The sequence below is a fragment of the Cryptotermes secundus genome, unplaced genomic scaffold (genome assembly GCF_002891405.2).
Source record: "Cryptotermes secundus unplaced genomic scaffold, Csec_1.0 scaffold55, whole genome shotgun sequence".
NCBI lineage: Eukaryota > Metazoa > Arthropoda > Insecta > Blattodea > Kalotermitidae > Cryptotermes > Cryptotermes secundus.
Genome location: NW_019740654.1, coordinates 1568530 through 1591181, shown reverse-complemented (window position 1 = coordinate 1591181; position 22652 = coordinate 1568530). Strand labels below are relative to the sequence as shown.

Sequence of the window (22652 nt, the reverse complement as noted above, 5' to 3'; positions counted from 1 at the left end):
GACCAGAACACAATGTTTCCGAAACAACAACTGTTCCCGTCTTTATGTGAAAACCAAATCTACCTGATTAGCAAAAGCTAACCTGAATTACCAGGCCTAAGGTCTGCAGATAAACTCAGGTGCTGCCAATGTTCAGAAAAGCAGAAGTCCTGAACTCTTTCTTCATATAGAGACAAAGCAATTCATTCTATCTATACATATGTATATGTATGTTCTGTATTGCTCGTTGCTATGCGACTTTCAGACAAGTTCATGAAGAAAATGAACCAGAAAATTGAAATTGATTCATATTACTCGTGAACTTGTATGAAGAAAACTAGAAAAAACTGCATAATGAGGAGCATCATAACTTGTACTCTTTTCCAAGTACCAGTATAATTACAATGAACAGGTCAAGGAAGATGAGATGGGCTGGGCATGTAGTACGAATGGGGGAGAAGAGGAACACATATAGGCTATTGGTGGGAAAGCCAGAAGGAAAGAGACAATTGGTAAGACCAAGACATAGGTGGGTAAACGATATTAAAATGGATCTTAGAGAGATAGTATGAGATGGTATGAATTGGATTCATCTGGCTCAGGATAGGTACCAAAGGGAGGCTCTTGTGAACACTGTAATAGTGCTACTACAGGAAAGTCAAAATTAACGTGTGTAAATTAATCTACAAACCAGACAGATATCAACGAAGTAGATGTTGATAATAACAAGGAAATTGTTTTAAATTTTAATTTTGGGCTGGGTGCAGTGTGACAGCAACGTGAGTGTTATACACCTGATGATGGCCGTCTGAGGCCGAAACATGTAGTGTAGAAGAGCAAGATCAAGGACACATAATATATTGTTTGCACTTGGGACGGAATTTGTATCATTATATCATTTACTGTAATAAACCTTCGGGTTCCATATATTGTTGGGATGTTCTTCAGTAGCTGCGTAACTTGTGTTTTTTCAAGAAGGGCTCAGCTCCATGAAGTTAGTTAGTTGAAGAAAATAACAGTAAGTTATAATTGAACAGATTTCTATTAAATTTAACAGTGGAAGTATTTCTTCTAGGCTGTAAGGCTGTGTAGTCTGGTAGAAGTTCACTGACGTTTCAGACGAAGGATCATAAGGATTTATGACCGAGACAAAAAATTAGGCACAAAAATGCAGCCGGAATAACGACGGAAATCTTCAACTTTCGGCTGAGTCTTGCCTCACCCTTCGATCCTGAAGACAGAGACACCGCGTTCCTCCATTTACGGAACTGTACAGCATCAAAACCCAGAAGGTAGCCTTCCTACAGTCACCTTAATTTCATGATTTATTTAAACCGTCTTGCAGTGCATACACTCATCTATCTCCTTCTCTCACTCGCACTACATGTTTCGGCATAAAAATGCCATCTTCAGGTGCTTGCTCAATCCACGCCAAACTAGTTCATTGCATGCCTTGTCCTCACATTAAAATAACTAAAATATATATCTATCATATACATTGACAAATGTCAAACGTTAAAAATATTAAAATTGTTCAGGATTCCTCATGGCTACGTCGCACCTCACTACGCCAGTCACGCCCATCCTCCTCTGTTGGAGCACTCCTTCACTATCGTGTGTGTGTTGTGCTTTTGTTGTGTCTTGCTCCTGTGACTGCGTGTGTTATACTGTTGGGCCTGCTGGGTATGTGTGTGTCATGGACTTAAATCAGTGCAACAGGACGCTAAAATATAACACCTTAATTTCTTTTATTGCTAGTGGGGTGGGAATAAGTCCCTTGTACTGCGGCCACTTCTGGCCTATTGTACCAGCCCCAGATGATAGGCGAGGGTGATTGTGGAGCAATTGGTGGAATGAAGATTGGCAGGGGAAACCGAAGTACTCGGAGAAAACCTGCCCCAGCGCCACTTTGTCCCCCACAAATTCCACTTGACCAGATCAGGGATCGAACCCGGGCCGCCGCAGTGGGAAGCCAGAGACTAACCGCTTGAACTATGGCGCAGCCTTACAGTCATCTTTCTGAGAGTCATAAACAGAATGAATTTTTATGTTGTACGACGAATTTATTTTTAAATTTTTATAGGCATTTGGCAGTCGCTTCGTATTCAGACACTTAACGAGACGGTCCGAGACTTCCCACAAATGCCTGCTTCCGGCATTAAAACTAACAGCCATTCCCCATCCACTACTAAATCAACCAAGACTAACCACTGACATAATTACAAGTAAATTACTGACTTCCTAAGAGGGGCGTGTACATCAATAGAAACAAACTGAAAGGAACTTGAGAAAACCGTAAATTATCAGACACACTGCAGACTTTCATAGATAAAGCAAAGTTGTCTCCGTGTTTCACTAATTAAGCACTATGCAATGAAGGTGTATGTGGGAGTGGTTGTATAGATCCACAAATTTCCTTGACCTCGGCACTAGTTATAATCCTGAAAATGATTGCTTTGTACATTTGAAGAATTCGTAAATATTGTAGATTCTAACGTCGTGTTCACACTCCAAAGCTCTTTTATGTGGCTTTATTTTACTAATTTATGAGAGTGTCTAGTGTGAATATTTTTTTGGAGCGCTTGCAACACGAAGTTGAAAAATTATGTCACTTAACTTCGCCAAGTCTGTCCTTCTGTCCATCAATCCGCATCTGGTTCAAGAACCGCTGGGTGATTTCCACAGAGTATGCTAATAGAGAATTTTACTACATTCTATCGACATATCCGACATTTGGCTAAAATCGAACAACACAGGATACCTTACATGAAGGAATATACAAGTTTCTGCGCGCATCTTCAATGTAAATAATAAGTAAATAAATATTAGAGTCAAACATGTTTCGAAAAAATCTGTAAATAAAAATGAAACACCTGTTTTTCTATATAGTATTGTGTCCATAATCTTGAGGTTTAAGAGACGAGCTAGAATTGTTACGACTTACGTACATTTCCTAACTTATTATTTTTATTTAATAGCTCTTGACAAGATTTTAAATATAGAGTAGTGCGACATGCTACATGCAACAGGTTTTTTTTTACAAATTTAAAGCGTTTCTGACAATGAATGAATGTCCAAATAAAATTCCTTTTCTTCGCATACACATTTTCATTTAAGTAAACATGACATCAGTAACACAAGCGCTGTAAAACTAGAGGTCTGAGTAATAAGACGGTAGGATTTATGAGTTCTGCCAGAAAATCCTATTTTACACTGCGCTGTACCTTTAAGGTTACAACATGAACAGCTGTTTCAGTGAATTGTTAAATAAGACCTTGTCATGTATACAATAATTTCCTTGCGTTGTTGTAGTGTTCTGTGGTCTAATGGTCAGAGTTCTTGGCTACAGATACAAAGATCCCGGGTTCGATTCCCGGCGCTACCAGATTTCCTGAGATGTAGCGAGTCTGGAACGGGGTCCACTCAGCCTAGTGAGGATAACTGATGAGCTATTTCAAGGAAACAGCGGCTCCGGTATAGAAAACCGAGATTAACGGCCGTGGGGATTCGTTGCGCTGACCATGCGACACCCTCTATCCGCTAAAGTTGGCACTAACTTCGCCGACAAGCGGCGGTCGCTCGGTCGGTATAGTTCGCTTATGGACTAAAACCACGGAGTTTCTTTTTTGTTGTAGTGTATTATCACTACTTTCCTTACTTTCCGTACGTCTTTCCTGTCTTATATATACTATATATGTTTAATTCTTGCGTGTTATTACTTTTTATCCGTCCTCTTTTGAGGTATTTTCTTTCCATCTTCCTACTTGCACCCATTTCTCTCTACGCTACTTTGATAATACTGTAGCTGTGTCCCTCAATGTAACGTGCTTTCTGCTATTATTTGATTTTAAAATTTGAGTTGTATTTTATTACACTTCTCCTACTATGAAAGATATAAGCCAGAATTCCTTGAAGAAATATTCCATTTACTGAAGAATGTATGGAATGTAATTAATAATTTAAAAATATATAATGAGACGTGGTTTATACAAAGCATCGTTACATTTCGCCGATCATAATGGCCGTGCGGTCAGAAGCATGAACTGTCTTAGCCTGCTTGAACACTGGGATCGTGGGTTCGAATCCCACTTAGGGAATGGATGTCTGTGTGCGTTTATTCTGTGTTTGTGTTTTTTCTGTGTGCAAGCAGGGGACTTGCGAAGGCTGATGCCCCGTCCAAGGAGTCCTGCCGTCTGTGTATAGGATCAAGAAACTGAAAAAGAGGCAAAGGCCCAACAAAGGGCTGTAGAGCCATAGACAGGTAGCATTATGTAACTCATCACAAATAGGCTCGTTCACTGCACGTATATTCTGAAATATATCTCGAAGCGCGAGATCTCAGTCGATAATTACTAGGCTATGAGCTGAACCACAGAGGAGTAAGGGTTCGATTGCTAGAAGACGCAAGACATTTTTCTATCCTCTATTACGTCCATACCGGCCTTGCGGTCCACTCATCGTCCTGTATAATAGGTACCGTTTGGCGACTGTCTCATTAGTAGCCCACAATCGCAGACTCGTGACTCATGACTAAAACTACTTGCCTTGTCCCTTTCGTTCTCGTCATACAGACTCCGGTCCAACCGCATGGAAATCACCGGCCGTTGCGTTGCAACGACTCTCCCTTCCAGTTATGATGTCACAGTATTACAAAATTCCACAAACTCCATCCGCAAGCGAACTATACCGACCGAGCGACCGCCGTTTGTCGGCGAAGTTAGTGCCAAATTTAGCAGACAGAGGGTGTCGCATGGTCAGCGCAAAGGATCCCCACGGCCGGTAATTTCGGTTTTCTAGACCGGAGCCGCTGCTTTCCCCTTCTAGTAGCTCCTCAATTATCTTCACGAGGCTGAGTGGACCCCGTTCCAGACCCACTACTTCTCAGATGATCTGGTAGTGCCGGGAATCGAAACTGGGACCTGTGTATCTGTAGCCAGGAACTCTGACAGTCCAGTCATTGTTTTACTCATAATCAGACATTGTAATGAGCAAACTAACTAATTAACTAACTACATGAAGCTCAACCGTTCCTAAGAAGCTGCCAGTCGCTGAGCTACTCAAATATTTTACAATGTTTTATGGAACCCGAAGGTTCAATACCGTGTTACAAGAGCCCTCAATAAGTCAATATCCTAAGCCAGTTTAATCCAATCTATATTGCCCCGTTTTATTTCTCAAAAATCCATTTCAATATTATCCTTCCATTAATATCTAGTCTTCTAGTGCAACATAATAAGCCATTAAAAAAAAAAGACCTATAAAATTCTATTTGAACTACAACACGCAAAGTGGGCACTACGTTAAGCGCTAAAATTTAAATCCACCCCAATTCATTTTGTTTTATAGGTTTCGTGTAGTAAATTCCACAAAAATATCCTTAACCTGTTCTTTCTGAATTTGAAATATGTCTCCCTAAAATACGTTTAGTATATATACTTCGTGCAAAGAGCACATAGTAAACCTGGCTGCAGCGTTAAATTGGTGCATATTCATTGCAAATATATTCCGTCTGCTCATCCCACATGCGTCTCCATGCAGAATATTTATGGGGCTAGCAATTGGCCATGACTCCACATCATCAGCATTAATGATCCTAATAGCAATATAGTTGAAAATGGCTATTATGCCTAAGGACTAGAACAATTCTACCACGGCCAATTTAACACAAAATTGCTTCGAAGATTTTGAATAATATCAAGGGGCTATGCTACAAGCCGGAAGGTCGCGAGTTCAAGTCCCGATGAGGTCACTGGATTTTTTCAATTGACCTAAGCCATCCAGCCGCACTATGGCCCTGGGGTCGACTCAGCCTCTAACAGAAATGAGTACCAGGAATTAATTAAATAATTTTCCAGGGGAGTAAAGCGCGGCCGGCGCGTAAGGCTGACAACCTTACCGCCATCTTTGAGCCGCTTGTCTAGATAATGTGGAACCCTCAACGTCTCACAACCCTATGGACCTCCACGGCTTGGTACAGGGATAGCTTTTTTTCTTCCTTGGCACTACAGCCCCAGTGGGCCTAGGCCTACCTCCATGAACTCCGTTCACTTCGGTTTTTCTCGATCGTACACATTCGATAGGACTCCTTGGGCGGGTGATCAGCTCGCCGCAAGGCCTCTACCTGTAGACAAACACAGAAAAACGCACACAAACATCCATGCCCTGAGTGGGATTCGAACCCACGATCCCGGCTTCCGAGCGAGCGAAGACAATGCATGCCTTAGACCGCTCGCAGGGATAGCTTTACTTTTACTTTTTTTATTAAGATGAATCATAGAACTCAATCAAGCTTTCTTACTATTCTAAATTTAGAATCGAAGGACTTCCAGAAATATTGTGAAAGACTTGTACAGTCTATATTCTGGACATTATCCATTGTCCTGTTTTCATTTCAAAACACAACGTTTCGTAGACTGGATTCTGTCTACGTGTTCCGATGAAACCTACTCGGTTGGGCCCAATCGATAGATCTAGTCCCTGACCTAGCTCTTTTTACTGGGCTCAACTGAGCAGGCTTTACGGTAAGACTTAGATAGAATCCAGTCTATGAAACGTTGTGTTCTTAAATAAAAGCAGGATGATGGACAATGTCCAGAAACGTAATATTTGTATTAATGTACCACGGTCACAGACTTTTTGGTTCTTACTTGTACAGTCTGCCATTCTAACTAAAGTAAACCAGTATCATTACAGCAAAACTCCACGGACCAATATCGACATCATTCAAGGCCACCTGCTTCCACATTGGTTTCTTGCTAAGTTGCTTTTCGATATTGAAGATAGAGGCGACATGTTCCTCCGAAAAGTCCGTTGACTTTCAACGGACTACAAGGAATTATACCCCAAAAGATGTAACTCCACTTGGAAGTCTGCCGTTGTACAATCGAGACACCATCAGGGAATTTTCCTTGATTGACTGAGGAAAACCACGAAAATATCAGTCAAGATAGTCGCTGTTCCGGACGAGATTCGAAGATAGAACCTCCCGGACATGTCCAGAGTCTCACCCATAGGACAACATGTGCGGCACCTGGGACACCCTTGACTTTGACGTATATTACGAACTTAACAAGGTTTGTATTTCTGGCAGTTCTTCTGCATAAACTATCGCTTTATTGAAGGGTCAGATATGGCCTAGTGGCCAACGTTTGAGTATCCCTGACCTACATAAACAAACGATTGCAAATTAAAGCATCTAAACCAGACCATCATCCCAGTGAACGATAAACTGAGTCATTGTATCAATCATGATCTCGTTTAGGGCCTTACTTTAAAGAGACTTTCTATATACGATGCTTTACCCCATAATCACTTGTTACTTTCCACTCGAAGTGTCTCAATTTCAGTGCTGCTGAAAGCGGGTAACTTTGTCAGTATGATAAAGCTAGAGGTTAAAATGACCATATTCAATATGATAGCAGTTCACAGCCAAGCTTGCTATGACAGTAATTACGGGAAATGCGCTTTTCCTGTTGGAAAACGCTTCAGGGCATATTACATCAAATGGAGAAGATCTAAATTCGAGGAGAAACAGTTCAGCACTGTACATTGGTTTCAGCTTTCGCTTTGTATTTTGTAAATATTCAGTTTTTGCTTTCGGGCACTAACAGAAATGAATACCAGGAATCTTCCTGTGGGGTAAAGGGCGGCCGGTGCTTAAGGCTGACACTCTCGCCGCCATCTGTGAGTAATCATTACCTCTAAAGCTATCCCTGTAACAGGCCGTGGAGGCCCGTAAGGTTGTGAAATGTTGAGGTTCCCACATTTTCTAGACAATCGGCCCATACATGGCGGCAAGATTGTCAGCCCTATGCACCGGTTGCCCTTTACCCCAAAGGACATTTTAAGAATGCCTCGTAGTTAAAAAACTCCGTAGCTTTAGTCCGCAAGTGAACTATACCGACCGAGCGACCGCCGTTGTCGGCGAAGTTAGTGCCAACTTCAGCGGACAGAGGGTGTCGCGTGGTCAGCGCAACGGATCCCACGGCCGTTAATCTCGGTTTTTTTAGACCGAAGCAGCTATCTCCTTGAAATAGCTCCTCAATTATCCTCATGAGGCTGAGTGGACCCCATTCCAGACCCACTACTTCTCAGAAAATCTGGTAGCGTCGGGAATCGAACCCGAACCTCTGGATCCATAGCCAGGAACTCTGATCACTAGGCCACAGAGACGGTCACCTCGTTATTCAACAATCCTTTAAATGACTTTATCTTAATATTACTGTCTTCTGAAGTGTGATTTGTAGTCTGAAGTTTTAACAACGTTCCAAAGGCCGTCAAGCCTCTATCGTCCCTTCTCTCACTCTACCACCTTGAAGCCGTAAGCAGTATTTTCATCCGAAACGTAGATAAACATCAATCAGATTACATGGCGTCATATCGTAGAAGAAGGATAAAATTTTATTCCTCTGAAATTGGACTTCGCAGTTATAGCAGTGATAACGTCACATCTTAAAAACTCTCACATCGAACAATATACGTAATCACTACCCATTTCAAGCCGAAAACTTCCGTTAGGATGGGCTCCAATTTAAACTTCTAGTAATGAAAATACCAGTATACTTGTTCAACACAGCAGAGGTATTCCAGTGGGACTCCAGTAAGCCTGCTTAGGCAGCTTGCCAGATACGTTGCGCACATCGTATGTCAGTTATCTCTTTGTCCAGTAGATAGCGCAGTATAAATGAACCAGATAAGGCTGAATGAGCATTATCGGTTTCGCTCGGCTCTGACAACACGTACGCTGCGCCGAGGAGCCTGCGCACAATTCTCTAGCATATGCTTTGTTCTTTTGAATTAAACGAGGGGGTAGAATTGCTACGCGCTCTTCCTTTCAAACGTTAGGGCTCTCAAACAGTTTATGTTGTGACATGCAGATCCATTTCTAGGCAACGCGCACTCAACAATAGAACCAGCGTCGCAAGAGGTGTTTTCTATGGGGTTCGCATATATCCATTCCTAGGAAGCGGGCCAATAATCACGAATCCTTGACAACAGAAGAGGGGTTTCCATTTTGTTCGCATATATGTAATGCTGGACAGCGGATGTCTTTTCTATAGTTTTCTCTGATTTTCCGTTGAAATTTCAAGGGTATTTATGGCAGTTCAGTATATATTTCCTTAATATTTGGGCAGGTGATTGATTTAAGCCTCTTTATCAGTTCTATTTAGCAGTAACCGAACATTTCTTCCGTCTTAACGTCATCACCGCTTATGAATTAAGTTCCATGAGGCTTGTGAACGCAGCAACAAGACGACCTACGCCCATCTATATACTTACCAACCATACACTGATCTCGCTCCAAACTCACAGTCACGCCTACCAACCTGCACAATTTCCTAGAGGCACAACACCTAACAGGATTGGAAGCCCGTCTTCATTACGATACGAGGTTGTTAGGTATTATATGCTTCCTGAGGCACATTTCGCACTTACGGTCTGGGAGTAAATGTCAATGGCTGCCACTATACGTACACAAATTTGTATCCGTTTCCCCTTCCTCTTTCTTTCATGACGGTTTACCCACTTCCGAGGGATCTGGAGGTTTTAGCAACCTGTACTATTCGACAAGTCTAATTAGAATAATCAAATTAAGGAGGATGAGATGGGCAGGACATGTAGCAGACATAGGGACGAAGAGGGAGACATGCAGGGTTCTAGTGAGAAATTTAGGCGGGAGGAAGACAAAGACGTAGGTGCGAGGACAATATTAAGAAGATCTCAAAAAAATAAGATGCAGTAGCATGGGTTGGATTCATCTGACTCAAAATAGGGACCAGTCTATGGTTCTTGTGAACACGGTAATGATCCTTCGAGTTGAATAAAAAGTTGAAAAATTCTTGAGTAGCTGAGCGATTGGCGGCTTCCAGGAAGGACTCCGCCCCATATAGTTATTTATTTAGTTCAAGTCAAGGAGGATGAGATTGAGAGATCATGTAGCACGCAGAGAAGAGAAGGTATGCATACAGGATTTTGGTAGTAAAGCCAGAAAGAAAGAGTCCATTAGGAAGACACCGACGAAAGTGGGAATATAATATTGAAATGGATCTCAGATTAATAGGATGAGGTGTCATGCACTGATTTCATCTGGCTCAGGATAGGGGTCAGTGGAAGATCCTTGTGCGCATGATAATGAACCTTCGGTTTCCATAAACCGCTGGGAATTTCTTGTGCTCTTTAGGCTCCTCGAGAAGAACCCGGCTCAGTGGATTTAGTTCTTGTTTTGAGCCGGTTTATTCCCCTCCGGAGGGTACTTCAGGTTCTTGTTCAGTTTCTCGTCTAGCCCTGTCCCTGACTGTCGATAACAAAATTATTATTGCTTACGGTTTCATTTTAGTGCCAACTTTAGCGGACAGACGGTGTCGCGTGGTCAGCGCAACGAAGTTGGCACTAACTTCGCCGACAAGCGGTGGTCGCTTGGTCGATATAGTTCGCTTGCGGACTAAAACCACGGAGTTTCTCTTTAGTTTTGTATGATTTCATTGTATTGGTCTTGCTTTCGGCCTTAGCCTTACAGTCTGCCATCTTCACTGTCGGTATAGCAACCACAACAAGACCATTCGTCGTGGTCTTAAATACGTGTACAAGGGCTCACTACTGTATGCAAGTTACGTTCTTGTTACTACTAACACTGAGCCGCGCCATAGCTCAAGCGGTTAGTCGCTGGCTTCCTACCGCGGCAGCCCGGGTTCGATCCCGAGTCTGGTCAAGTGGGATTTGTGGTGGACAAAGTGGCGCTGGGGCAGGTTTTCTCTGAGTACTTCGGTTTCCCCTGCCAATCTTCATTCCACCAATTGCTCCACAATCACCCTCACCTATCATCTGGGGCTGGTACAATAGGCCAGAAGTGGCCTCAGTACAAGGGACTTAGTCCCACCCCACTAGCAATAAAAAATACTACTAACATTTAAGATCTAAAAGTTTGTGATGATGGTAAATTGTTACAATTAATATGTTGCTGGACATTATCCATCATCTTGTCTGTTCTCAAAAAAACCGTCTAGTTTCTATCAAAAACACAACACAAGGAGTACTGCTTCTCTCCCGGTATGATTTCATTCTAGATATTTCTCTGGTGCTAAGCCTCAAATATGATAGCTTCAATATTTCTTAGCTCTCACAGATGGATTATGTTGTGCTAGTTTTATGAACCCCTTCTGAAACTGGCATAGTTGTCCGGAGATGGGGGCTAGCTCTGTCTATTGGACCCAACTGAGTAGGTTTTACCTGAAGCCGGGGACAGATTCCAGTTCCCGAAACGTTGTGTTTTTGATAGAAACTAGACGGTTTTTTTGAGAAGAGACAAGATGATGGATAATGTCCAGCAACATATTAATTGTAACTACTAACAGTCTTCATCTGTTAATTACATACCCGACTGCTTCTGTTTTAATAATATCATCGAATGATTTCCTGCATTGCAATCATTTGCCACGGAAGATCGATAGGATGCAGATGATGGTTTGTTGCTCTATTTCGCCCTCACTATCCTGAACTCATTTTCAGTCCACCTGATTAACTTGTTTCTCGATACTGAATAAATCCTTTCGATCCTCTGCTCACATGAAAGGTACCGCCGTCCCTGTGCTTTACGAATTAAGCACTACGCCATGAAGGCGCATGGGGGGAGTGGATGCATAGGTCCATATTTTATTGACCTCGGCACTAGTTGGAGATGTGTGGTCAGCTTCACGCCCAGGAGAAACAGCCCCAGGTACCCACTGGATAGAAGACTGTGTAGACCCCAGAGCCAGTCTGGACGACGTGTCTTGACCATACCAGAACTCGAACTCTGACCCCTCAGTCGTCCAGCCCGTAGCCAGTCGCTATACCGACTCCTCCTCTGCTCCCATACTAACCTAAGTAAACTCTGCAGTTGATAGGGCTTTCTAAAATAACCCCAGAATTCCATCCACCAGATGTCGAAATAGTAGTTAAACTTTCGTACTCTGTAACCATTTACTTTCATTGATACTCTTTTTGTTCCATCCCTGTCTCATGAGCAAGAACAGCGTCGTTTTCGTCTGCAACATCCTATGTTATAAGGCTCGCATCTCACGCGGCAGCCTCCAGTACACTCCAGTTTGAAGTTCTGTCATCAAAATGATGCCTGGTCTAATTACTCAGGCAACGGCGCGTAACACTTGACTCTAAGATGGCGACAGCAGAACATTCTTCTGTAACATAACCTCAATTACGGTAATAACAGTAGATGGCGCTTAGAGCAGAGTTTCCAGGAATCTTCTGTTTCACTACCTGGCAGCAATTAACTTCATTTATGTAAACTTTAGCATTTGGTCGCGTTACGAGCTCCTCCAGTCGTTCCATACATTTGTTATTTGTAATGTAAACTCAGGGAATGAATTGCTACATTGTCACCATCTGGTGTCTATACACGAAAACTGGGTTGGTAATAGGATATATTGGACGCTTATGCAAAGGTAAAGCTATCCCTGTAACAGACCGTGAAGGACCATAGGGTTGTGAGACGTCGAGGTTCACACATTTTCTAGAGTAACGGTTCACAGATGGCGGTGAGGTTGTCAGCCTCACGCGCCGGCCGCCATTTATCTCCAGTAAGATTCGTGGTACACATTTCTGTTAGAAGCTGAGTCGACCCTAGGGCCATAGCGTGGCTGGAAGGATTAAGTAAATTGAAAAAAAAAAAGAAATCCAATGACCTCATCTGGAATCGATCCCGCGACCTTCCGACTTGTAGCATCAACCAACTACGCTATTGAGTGCCCCGATATTTGACACTTAAACTACATGTAACTGTAAAGCTATCGCTTATTCACATACTTAACAAATCAGTATACATTTGCCGTATCAGTATGTTTTAGTTTTCATAGCCGTTGCTCGGTTACGTTTCCCAACAACGGAAATTCTTCTGTCTTCGTGATTTCGTAGTCATTGGGTACACAACTCACACTGGTCATTCATTGGTTATGACTATGACTCGGCTGGTGGCCTCGTTGTATAACTTCGACACGGACTGCATAGAAAACATATCTTCAAACAGTTTTATTGTTGCGTGCGTATCATTTGCAGCGAATAGGTGTTTATCGAACTGTTCCCTAGCAAAAGCTTTCTTCTTCAGTCATCATGCCACAATATTATTTAAAGAATTTAAAGTTATAAGTGAGTGGTTCAACTTCGCCAACAAGCGACGGTCGCTCGGTCGGTATAGTTCGCTTGCGGATACAGGCCATGGAGTTTTTTATGTGAGTGGTTCAAATGATAGAAGCTTCATACTGCTTATATCCGCCATATTTGCAATACTGCCAACATCGCTTCTGACCCAAACTAAAGTTACTTTTACTTTCTTCCACTTCAAACCGTGGTACATTTAATGTCATGTAACCGAGCCGCTTGGAATGAAGATTCAGGATATTTCGTTTGGATTTGCTGTGTGGATGAGTGTTAATTATGCATCACAAATGAGATTACACCAAACGCCACAAGGGGAGGGGGCTCCTACAATTTGTGTAGTGTGCTGTAAGTTGGGGATTTGTTGTAGCCTTAGTGGATTGTTTATTGCGGGGGCAGAGGGTACTGTAGCACGCTGCTAACCCAAATTCTAATTTGGATTCTACGTAACAATTCAGATCTTAACTGCTCTAGATATTTTCCTTCCAGAGTATACAGTACGAGCTGCAACTTCAGACATGGTCTCTAGGTTTCGCGTGAAAAGCAATGGTATGACAGTGGTTGCAATACATTGTGAGAGGGAGGGTGACACACTGTTACAACAAATACATCCAAAAGTCCTTATTGATCACCCGCCCAAGGAGTCCTACCGAATGTGTAAGATCTAGAAAAACCGAAGTGAACGGAGAAGTTCATGGAGGTAGGCCTAGGCCCACTGGGGCTGTAGTGCCAAGGGGAAAAGAAAGTCCTTATTACAGTTAGTGGACTGCACCAACTCCACTGTTCATCCTGATGAGAATGGTCTGCTCTTATAGCCTGGCACTCATTTCTGTTAGAGGCGCAGTGCGGCTGGAAGGGTTAGATTAGGTTCACAAATATGTGATAAAACTTATGTTAGCTCTTCTCATATTCATTCGCCATCTTATTTTGCCTTTTCTGCTGCTCTTCTTCCTACACTTAATTACTCTTCTCCTCTTGCAGGTCCATATTTTACCTCTTCTTAATCTGCCACAAATTTGATACACGATTTTGTTCTCAGCATCCGGAAAGATGCGATTTCGCATTACAGGATAAAAGTAAATGGATAAAATGTAAGCTCTCAGACTTTCGAAAAAAACAAACAAACTCCGTGATTTTAGTCCGCAAGCGAACTATACCGACCGAGCGACCGCCGCTTGTCGGCGAAGTTTAATGCCAACTTTCGCGGACAGAGTGTGTGTCGCGTGGTCAGCGCAACGAATCCCCACGGCCGTTAATTTCGGTTTTATAGACCGGAACCGCTATTTCCTTGAAATAGCTCCTCAATTATCTTCACGAGGCTGAGTGGACTCCGTTCCAGATCCACTACTTCTCAGAAAATGTGGTAGTGCCGGGAATTGAACCCGGACCTCTGGATCTGAAGCCAGGAACTGTGACCACTAGACCACAGAGACGGTCAACTGACTTTAGAAACAAACTTTATTGTACTAAGATACATAAAGTACAGGATATACCGTCTGCACATCTACAATCAGTATTCAGAACAAAGAAGACACTACTGCAACAACATTTGCTTTTATTATGTTTATTAGAGACGTAACATGTTTCGACCCTTTCGCGGGTCATCATCAGGCATACAATACACCAATGTTGATGCAGTAGTGTCTTCATTTTTTTAAATGCTGATTGTTGTGTAGACGGTATATCCTGTACTTTAAATATCTTATTTATCACACACAACAGGAAGCAACATATTAAGATTTAATATACTATTCTAAAAGTTTCTGAAGTGAAATTACTGGATTTTTGGACTTGTCTATCGTCTGATATCCTAAATAACACAAAAGAACACAACGTTTCGGAAACTGGATCTGTTTCCGTCCTCAGGTGAGGGTGAAAAGACGCCTACTCCGTTGGGTCCGTGATTTAAGTCAGCTCTACCAAACGGGCCCCACCCGTATGTGTCCCCAACCCTCACCTGAGGGCACAAAGAGATCTACTTTCCCAAACTCTATGCTCATTTGTGTTATTTGGAATACGGGACGATGGACAAAGTCCAAAACTTAGTAATCCAGAAACTCTTAACATACCGTCCCAGAGGAAAGAGAGTTATGAGAAGACTAGGGTAAAGATGGAACAGACGTTATTTCTACCCAATCAATGAACGCAGGAGATCACGACAAAGACGACGACAAAAGCCTTCGTTCCTGAGGTTGGCCCAGATAACGCCGTCAGGCAGAAAGGAAAGGGGGCTACGTTTTGGATAAATTTGTTCCTTATCTGTAAGTGAGCTCGTCCTGTGTACGCAAGAAGCGGCTGCAATCCCCAGAGGGAGATACCAGTAAGAAATTAGCTAAGGAACCTAGTAGAAGGCATAAACCACATCAGATTGGTCTCGAGGTTAACTTTCTGCACTCCTAATCGAAAGATAACGAGTCTGAATTTCGGCCGAATTATTGGCTATCCTGGGGCTTCTGAGGTGTTCCCAGTATATCCAGGCACGTAATTGGATGGTATCTTAAAACAGGTCTCACTGTGACGACAGAACGACAGCCGTGAAACAGTGGATGGGCATAGGTACTAGGCCTCATGTATGTGGAATGTCTTAATGTTTGTCTTAACTCTCGCAGGTGGTTTAAGTTGTGCTTGATCTATACGAAATTTAATTGTAATTCCTGCCATAAGAGCGAGCCACAACTTCGGTTAAGGCCAAGGAAATTAAAAGATATATGTTTCTAATTGCAGTAAATTCACACGATATCCTTACAGCAATACAAAGTCACAGAGAACCGTTAGGTATGCTTGGGCTACTAATCGTGTTTGTTTGGAAGACAACCCCAAATAAAAATTAAATCCCGTGCTGTAAAGCAGAAATTTAGAAAACGTGTGTATTCCAGTTGAGCATACATACCCCCTCATGTTTCATAACTCCACGCCTAAAGTGACACATTTAATTATAACCGAGCAATAAATTTCAGGTGCGTGTTATTATCACGAAACATAAGGTGCAGGAAGGGGGGGGCTGAGCTCCGGTTCAGGAGCCCATGGCTTGAACTGAGCTGTAACAGAAGGCGGACGCCTAGACAGGAAACAGTGTATTCCTTGATAAAGTATGTTTTTACATTTACATTTATTTACCGATTAATCGATTAAAAGGTAAACGCTAAAGTCACCCCTGTAACAGACCGTAGAGGCCCGTAGGGTTGTGAGACGTCGAGGCTCCTACATTTTCTAAGGACAGTCGGCTCACAGATGGCGGTGAGTTGTCAGCCTTAACCAGCGACTGCCCTTTATCCCCCNATATATATATATATATATATATATTGTTCTCAATTGTATTCCCACCTGAAGATGGCGAAGTGGTCTGTTACAACAAAGACATAAAGGCTGTGCTGGTAAAAGTTGTCCTTTTGCTTAACTAATTAAGCGCTATGCCATGAAGACGTATTGGGGGTGGATGTACAGAGCCACGGAGCCACATTTTCTTGACCTCGGCACTAACTGGAGGTGAGTGGTCAGCTTCACGCCCCTGTAGCTTTACCCCCTGGAAAGAGCTCCCGGTACCTATTGGATAGGTTGCGTGGACCTCAGAGGCGGTCTGGACGACGTGGAGCAGAGAAAATTCTTGACCCTACCGGGACTCGAACTCCGATCTCTCGGTATTTCAGACCGTGGCCAGTCGCTATATCGATTGCGCTATCCCGGCTCACCGTGTGTATTGGTAGGATCTCAATTTTTGGACAGTCGAAAAAGTAGCTACTAAAGGAAAAGGAACCCCCCTTTCCTCCAGACTGGGGGGCCGTGCGAATAGTTTAGTAACGTCCCCTCCTAAAATATTAAATACATTTCGCAGAAGACTGATGAGAGTCTTGCAGAACATGGGATGAATGTCTGAAGTAGAAACAGGCTTAGTTGCCTATTGTCAGAGATGATAAGAGGAAGAGGAAATGGCCTTGTAAGAAGCTGCGTTGTCACTGTTCGGATAATAGTAAGACGGAACAGGTCACAATCTCGTATTTTCTTATATAAATAATTGGTTCCACGGTCAAGACTGAACTTGAAGTCATTAATCTGTAATTACCTTCGTGCTAGAGCAATATGAAGGGAAATGCCCTATAACCTGAGATAAAATGTCTCAGTTGATCAAATTACCTCGAACTTTAAAAACACAAACTTTATACCGATATGGTTATAACTCATTAAAATTCATGCATACACCCACTCGCGTACTGCTTTTGTCTGCGCGCCTTACGCACCTTCCTGGCAACCGCCATTAATAACATAAGACATAAATGCAATAGTTCAGTCGTTCTATATACATAGCGTGACGTGGCTGGCGCAACAGGAAGTAGGGGTCACGTGAACTCTGCGTGTCCACGAGTGACGTCACGTACCCCCACTCCTCCCATCATTACGCAAAGCTCGGTAAACACCCCTCCCCGCTAGGCTATGACGTCAGGCAACAGGCGAGACCGTGCAGTAGTATGTACAAAAACCTGACAGCAATACCTGATATATGTTGCCGAGCAGCAAGGTGTTCTCTATGTTGTCCGTGCCGAGCTTAAATAAGGAGCTGCGAACACTGTTCAGTAGGATTGAGTACTGAGTTACTAGAGAGAGAGTTACTAGTATTCAGTATGAGTTGAAGTCCAGCAGCTACGAGTTGAGTCGTATCGAGTGAATGGCAGTTACTCCAGCAGGAGAAGTAATTCTGATACTGCAGATGGCAGTAATTTAGAAATTGTAAATTTTGTAAATGGAAGAGCGAGTGTACAATAAATTCGCTAAGATCGAAGACGGCGTGAGTTATTTGTTGCGTGACATACCCAACACGTGACAATATATACCTCTAACTTCCTGGAGCATGAAGCTCTTCTGAGTATCAATTCACAATTCAGTTTCTTCTTTCACGATTTCCGCCTCTCAACAAATATTGCCTTAACTCTGAATGAAAATATTTTTCCTTTGGTGCTACAGCCACAATTTGGGCCTTGGCCTACCTCCATGAAATTTTCCGTTTCACTTCGGTTTACTAGACCTTAGACATTCGGTAGGACTCCTGTGGCGGGTGATCAGTTCCTCGCAAGGCCTCTACTTGTAAACTAACACAGAAAAACGCATACACACATACACAAATACTAAACATTCATGCCCTGAGTGGGATTCGAACCCACGATACCGGCATCCGAGCGAGCGAAGGCAGTTCATGCTTTAGACTGCTCGGCTACATCATACTGTGACCGGCAAATGAAAATATTAAAGGCACTTAATAAAATTTATGTAACCAAATGAATATGTTAAAATTGTACTATCTTCTGGGTCATAACTCTGTCTTCAGGATCAAAGACTAAGCAAAGCAAGAAACCGACAGGAAGCAAACAAGTGGGTTGTGCTCGCTGTCTACTTCATGAGGAGATATTGCCTGGTTTATCTTCTGGCTGTGAAAATGGAGGGAACATGTTCCTCCGAAACCTCCGTTAACTATCGCAGACTACAAGAAATCTTCATAACCTCAAACGCAACAGACCCTGAAGATTGGGGCGATACTTAAGTGTTCGTCCACACACATAAAAAATAATTTTCAGTATATGCCATTTCAGAAATCAGAATTATGTAAACATCGTGACATGTAAGCATTGACCGTTGCGTGGCAACGTCGCGATAAACACGTTTCTACGGCAACGGATAGGAAAGCAATAATGAAGAGCATAGTTAGAGACGGTGTTTTTATACGGTCAGTGTCGAGGTCTCATATCGAAAACATTGAGCGAGACAGAGCAAAAGCCTTGATATTGAGCGTCATGAGCGTCGGTGCGAAGGCGAACTGGTTGGCGACATACCGCCCGTAGAAAAGTACAGTAATTCTGACTCTGAGATAGAACAGTTGCAAGTCAGCTGGCAGCCAGTAAGCATGTAAGCAGTAAAGGGAATTTGCATTGTCTAAAGCAACTACCAAGCAACGGCAGAGAGAGAGAGAGACAAACTAACCAAGATACTAAAAAAGTCCCTTCATCTATCAGAATGTTCTTACCGATTGTAGGATACTAAACGATACAAGCTTGGGGTAAAAGTAAAGTAAAGCTATCCCTGTAACAGGCCGTGAAGGCCCATAGGGTTTTGAAACGTTGAGGCTCCCACATTATCTAGAAAATCGGCTCAGAGATGGCAGTAAGGTTGTCAGCCTTACGCGCCGGCCGCGCATTACTCCCCAAGAAAATTATTTAATTCATTCCTGGTACTCATTTCTGTTTGAGGCTGAGTCGACCCCAGGGACATAGTGCGGCTGGAAGGATTAGGTCGATTGAAAAAAAAATCCAATGACCTACTAGCTTGGGGTGGCCACTGGAAACAATTTTCATATTAATTTTAATTAACATCTGCCGAGTTGTTCTCGAGCTTAAATATACGGACGGACAGAACTATCTATCTTATGTACCCTGAGATTGATGAACGTCGTGCTAATAATACACAAGGCTTCTTTTCCTGGAGAGTCTGTGGCGGGCCATTTTTTGACAAAACAACGGTCGTATGTGGTTCCGTGGAAACGTTCCATTTGAATCAGCCGTGAACTACGACGTGCCACAAACACTCGTGGAAAAAGAGCCTAACAAGAAATGTAGACTGTAAATGCACTTAACGGTTTAAGTCAATGAAACTAAACGTGGTTTAATAAGCGAATCATGCAATTAACTGAAAACTGGTGAATAGAATTATAAAGTTTATAAAATTGTTTCAGTTTTATTTATGCCTATAACAGCTATGAAACTTCCACTTTCTGTACACACACTAACCCTACTGCTTCTAGACTTCAAGCGTACAAATCACTGACGTGTCATTTTCATGCTTCATGATGACGAATCCATGTCCGAACCAAACTGTTCTTTATCTCCATTAGAGAAGCACAGAATAATTACCAATAATTCATAATGCCTGATGATAAAGTGCATTTGCAAACATAATTTCCAACTGCACCCAAGTTACATTGGTTTGCAGAGATTTGTATCTGTGAGTACGTTACTTTACATTGATCCTTATGATCTTCGGTCTATTGGGGAATTAATAGCGATTTCATCCATTTTAGCAGTAATTACATCCCTTGTATCAATTTGAAATCAAATGCGATATTTATGTTTGAATAAATAAGTTGTTGGGAATATAATTCTGTATCATACAGTATCATCAGATGAGGGAGAGTCAGTAAATAGGCCACAAATTGACATAAAACGCAACCTATGATACCAGTTTTAGAACAGTACTGGATAGCATGCTACAAAGGGCAGGAAGTATAGTAATTGAATTAAACTCAGTTCAATTCTTGTTTGTGTGCGTGTTAACTAAGCAGCCCACGGGCCAATTATAAAATTAGCACGAGTGAAAGTAAGGAAACAACAAACAAACAAAGACAAGCCCCGTTGTTTTAGTCCGCAAGAAAACTATACCGACTGAGCGACAGCCGCTTGTCGGCGAAATTAGTGCTAACTTTAGCGGATAGAGGGTGTCGGGTGACCAGCGCAACGAATCCCCATGGCCGCTAATTTTGCTTTTCTAGACCGGAGCTGCTATTTCCTTAAAATGACTCCTCAATTATCCTCACAAGGCTGAATGGACTCCCACCCAGACCCATTGCGTCTCAGAAAATCTGGTAGCGCCGGGAATCGAACCAGGACCTCTGGATCTGTAGCCAGGAACTCTGACCACTAGACCACGGAGAGGAAACAAACGTAAAAAAAAATACAAAATAAGACAAGTCATACTGAGTAATAACGATGATAATTAAATAGAAATAATAATAATAACAACAAAAATCAAAATTATGATGATAACAATAAAAGAGGTAAAGGTGTCCCCGTGCTTATTTAGTTAAGCATGATACCATATAGACATATAAGGAAGTGGAGGTATAGTTCCACTTTTTTTGACCTCAGCCCATACCGCTTTACCTCCCAGGGAAAAGAGCCTCATGTACCTACTGGGTGCTTATTGGATATGAGGCTGGTTGGGCCCCAAGATTCTGTCTGGACGCTGAGGATGAGGAAAACCTTGCATAGCTGGGAATCGAACCTGGGCCGTCCGGCACGTAGCCTGTTGCTATACCAACTGAGCTATTCCGACTCCATTATTATTATTATTATTATTATTATTATTATTATTATTATTATTATTATTACTATTATTTGTTTGTATGTTTACTTGTCTGCATTAATGCGTTTTTCCTCGAGTGCTTTCCTGCAATTTGTCTTTGACTTTATGTTGTGATTGTCCATAATGTAATTACCTGTATCTACACAGTGCTTTGTCTGTAATTGGCCTTGCGGCTGTTGACTCGGCACATAAATAATAAAGAATTGAATTGAATTATTATTTAATTTTGTTTAGAAACTTACGATGATAATTCATGTATAATGCAGACTATAACATACAATTTTCAAATAAATAATAATAGAAATGTATCTAACAAAAGTATGAAGTTTATGTAAAGATAAAATGAAATGATTAAATTCTTTGAAAAGTCGGAACCCCTACAAAGTGGCCGATGAATACTGTGTGTACATGCATTACGCCGCGCAGGTGGACTTGTGAGGTATGGTTTGCAGATCTGAAATTTCACACGCTAATTTCAAACATATGATAGTTGTGCTCAATTATGCTAACACAGAAACCGATGTGATGATAGTTGCAACTCGTACAAAAAACATATTATGAAACAGTACGCCAATTATTTAGGATTGTAATGCTGCACTAATTACAGTGATTGCTCTACCAGAATAGGAATGTTATTGTGTGCTAATCATAGAGGGAAGTGCATCACTGCGCGTCCCACTGTTCAGTAAAATCGCTGTTCAGTTTACACAACTGCAACTTCAGTGAAATATCACAACTAAATTAATGTTAATGGACTATATATCCAGTCACGCTGTTTCCAAGCGATCAAATCCCAAAACGCATTCCGTAGACAAACGATATGGAGCCGTTTGAGCTTTCGACTTCCAGTACTACTTCTTGGATATTACGTCGTGCAGTCTGGTAGAAGTTTACTGACGCTGTAAAGAAACTTACTGCTTCCATTTCCAGGGTTCGACGAAATTTACTCTCGAATTATTCTTCGACCCTGAAAAGGTAAGTGTATAGTCTTCCGAAACATCGACAAAAGTTTTATCAGACTACATGGCGTCACAACAGAGAATATAATAGGAAGGTAAAATGCTTAACCAACTAAGCATTACGCCACGAAGACGTGTGAGGGGAGTTGTTGTATAGATGCCCCGGGCACTAATTGGTGGAGAGTTGTCGGGCTTCACGCCCCGCGGTACCCACTGGATAGGAGGCTGGGTGAGGCCCAGAGCCGGTTTGAAAGACGTGGATAAGAAAAAAATTTTCACCTTACCGGGACTCGATCTCCGACCTCTGGGCCATCCAGCCAGTAGCCAATCGCTTATACCGACTGCGCTATCCCGGCTCCTTACAACAGAGAACATAGCATTCTTTAATACTGTGCTGGCCAGGTAAACGAATTGTTTTCAATTATGAATTTAAGACTGAAACCG

General features: G+C 42.3%; 1 protein-coding gene across 1 annotated transcript in view; it reads right to left on the bottom strand.

Moving 5' to 3' along the window:
• LOC111872334 overlaps positions 1 to 22652 on the bottom strand; it is a 148833-nt gene that overhangs the window by 49033 nt on the left and 77148 nt on the right. The window lies entirely within an intron of this gene.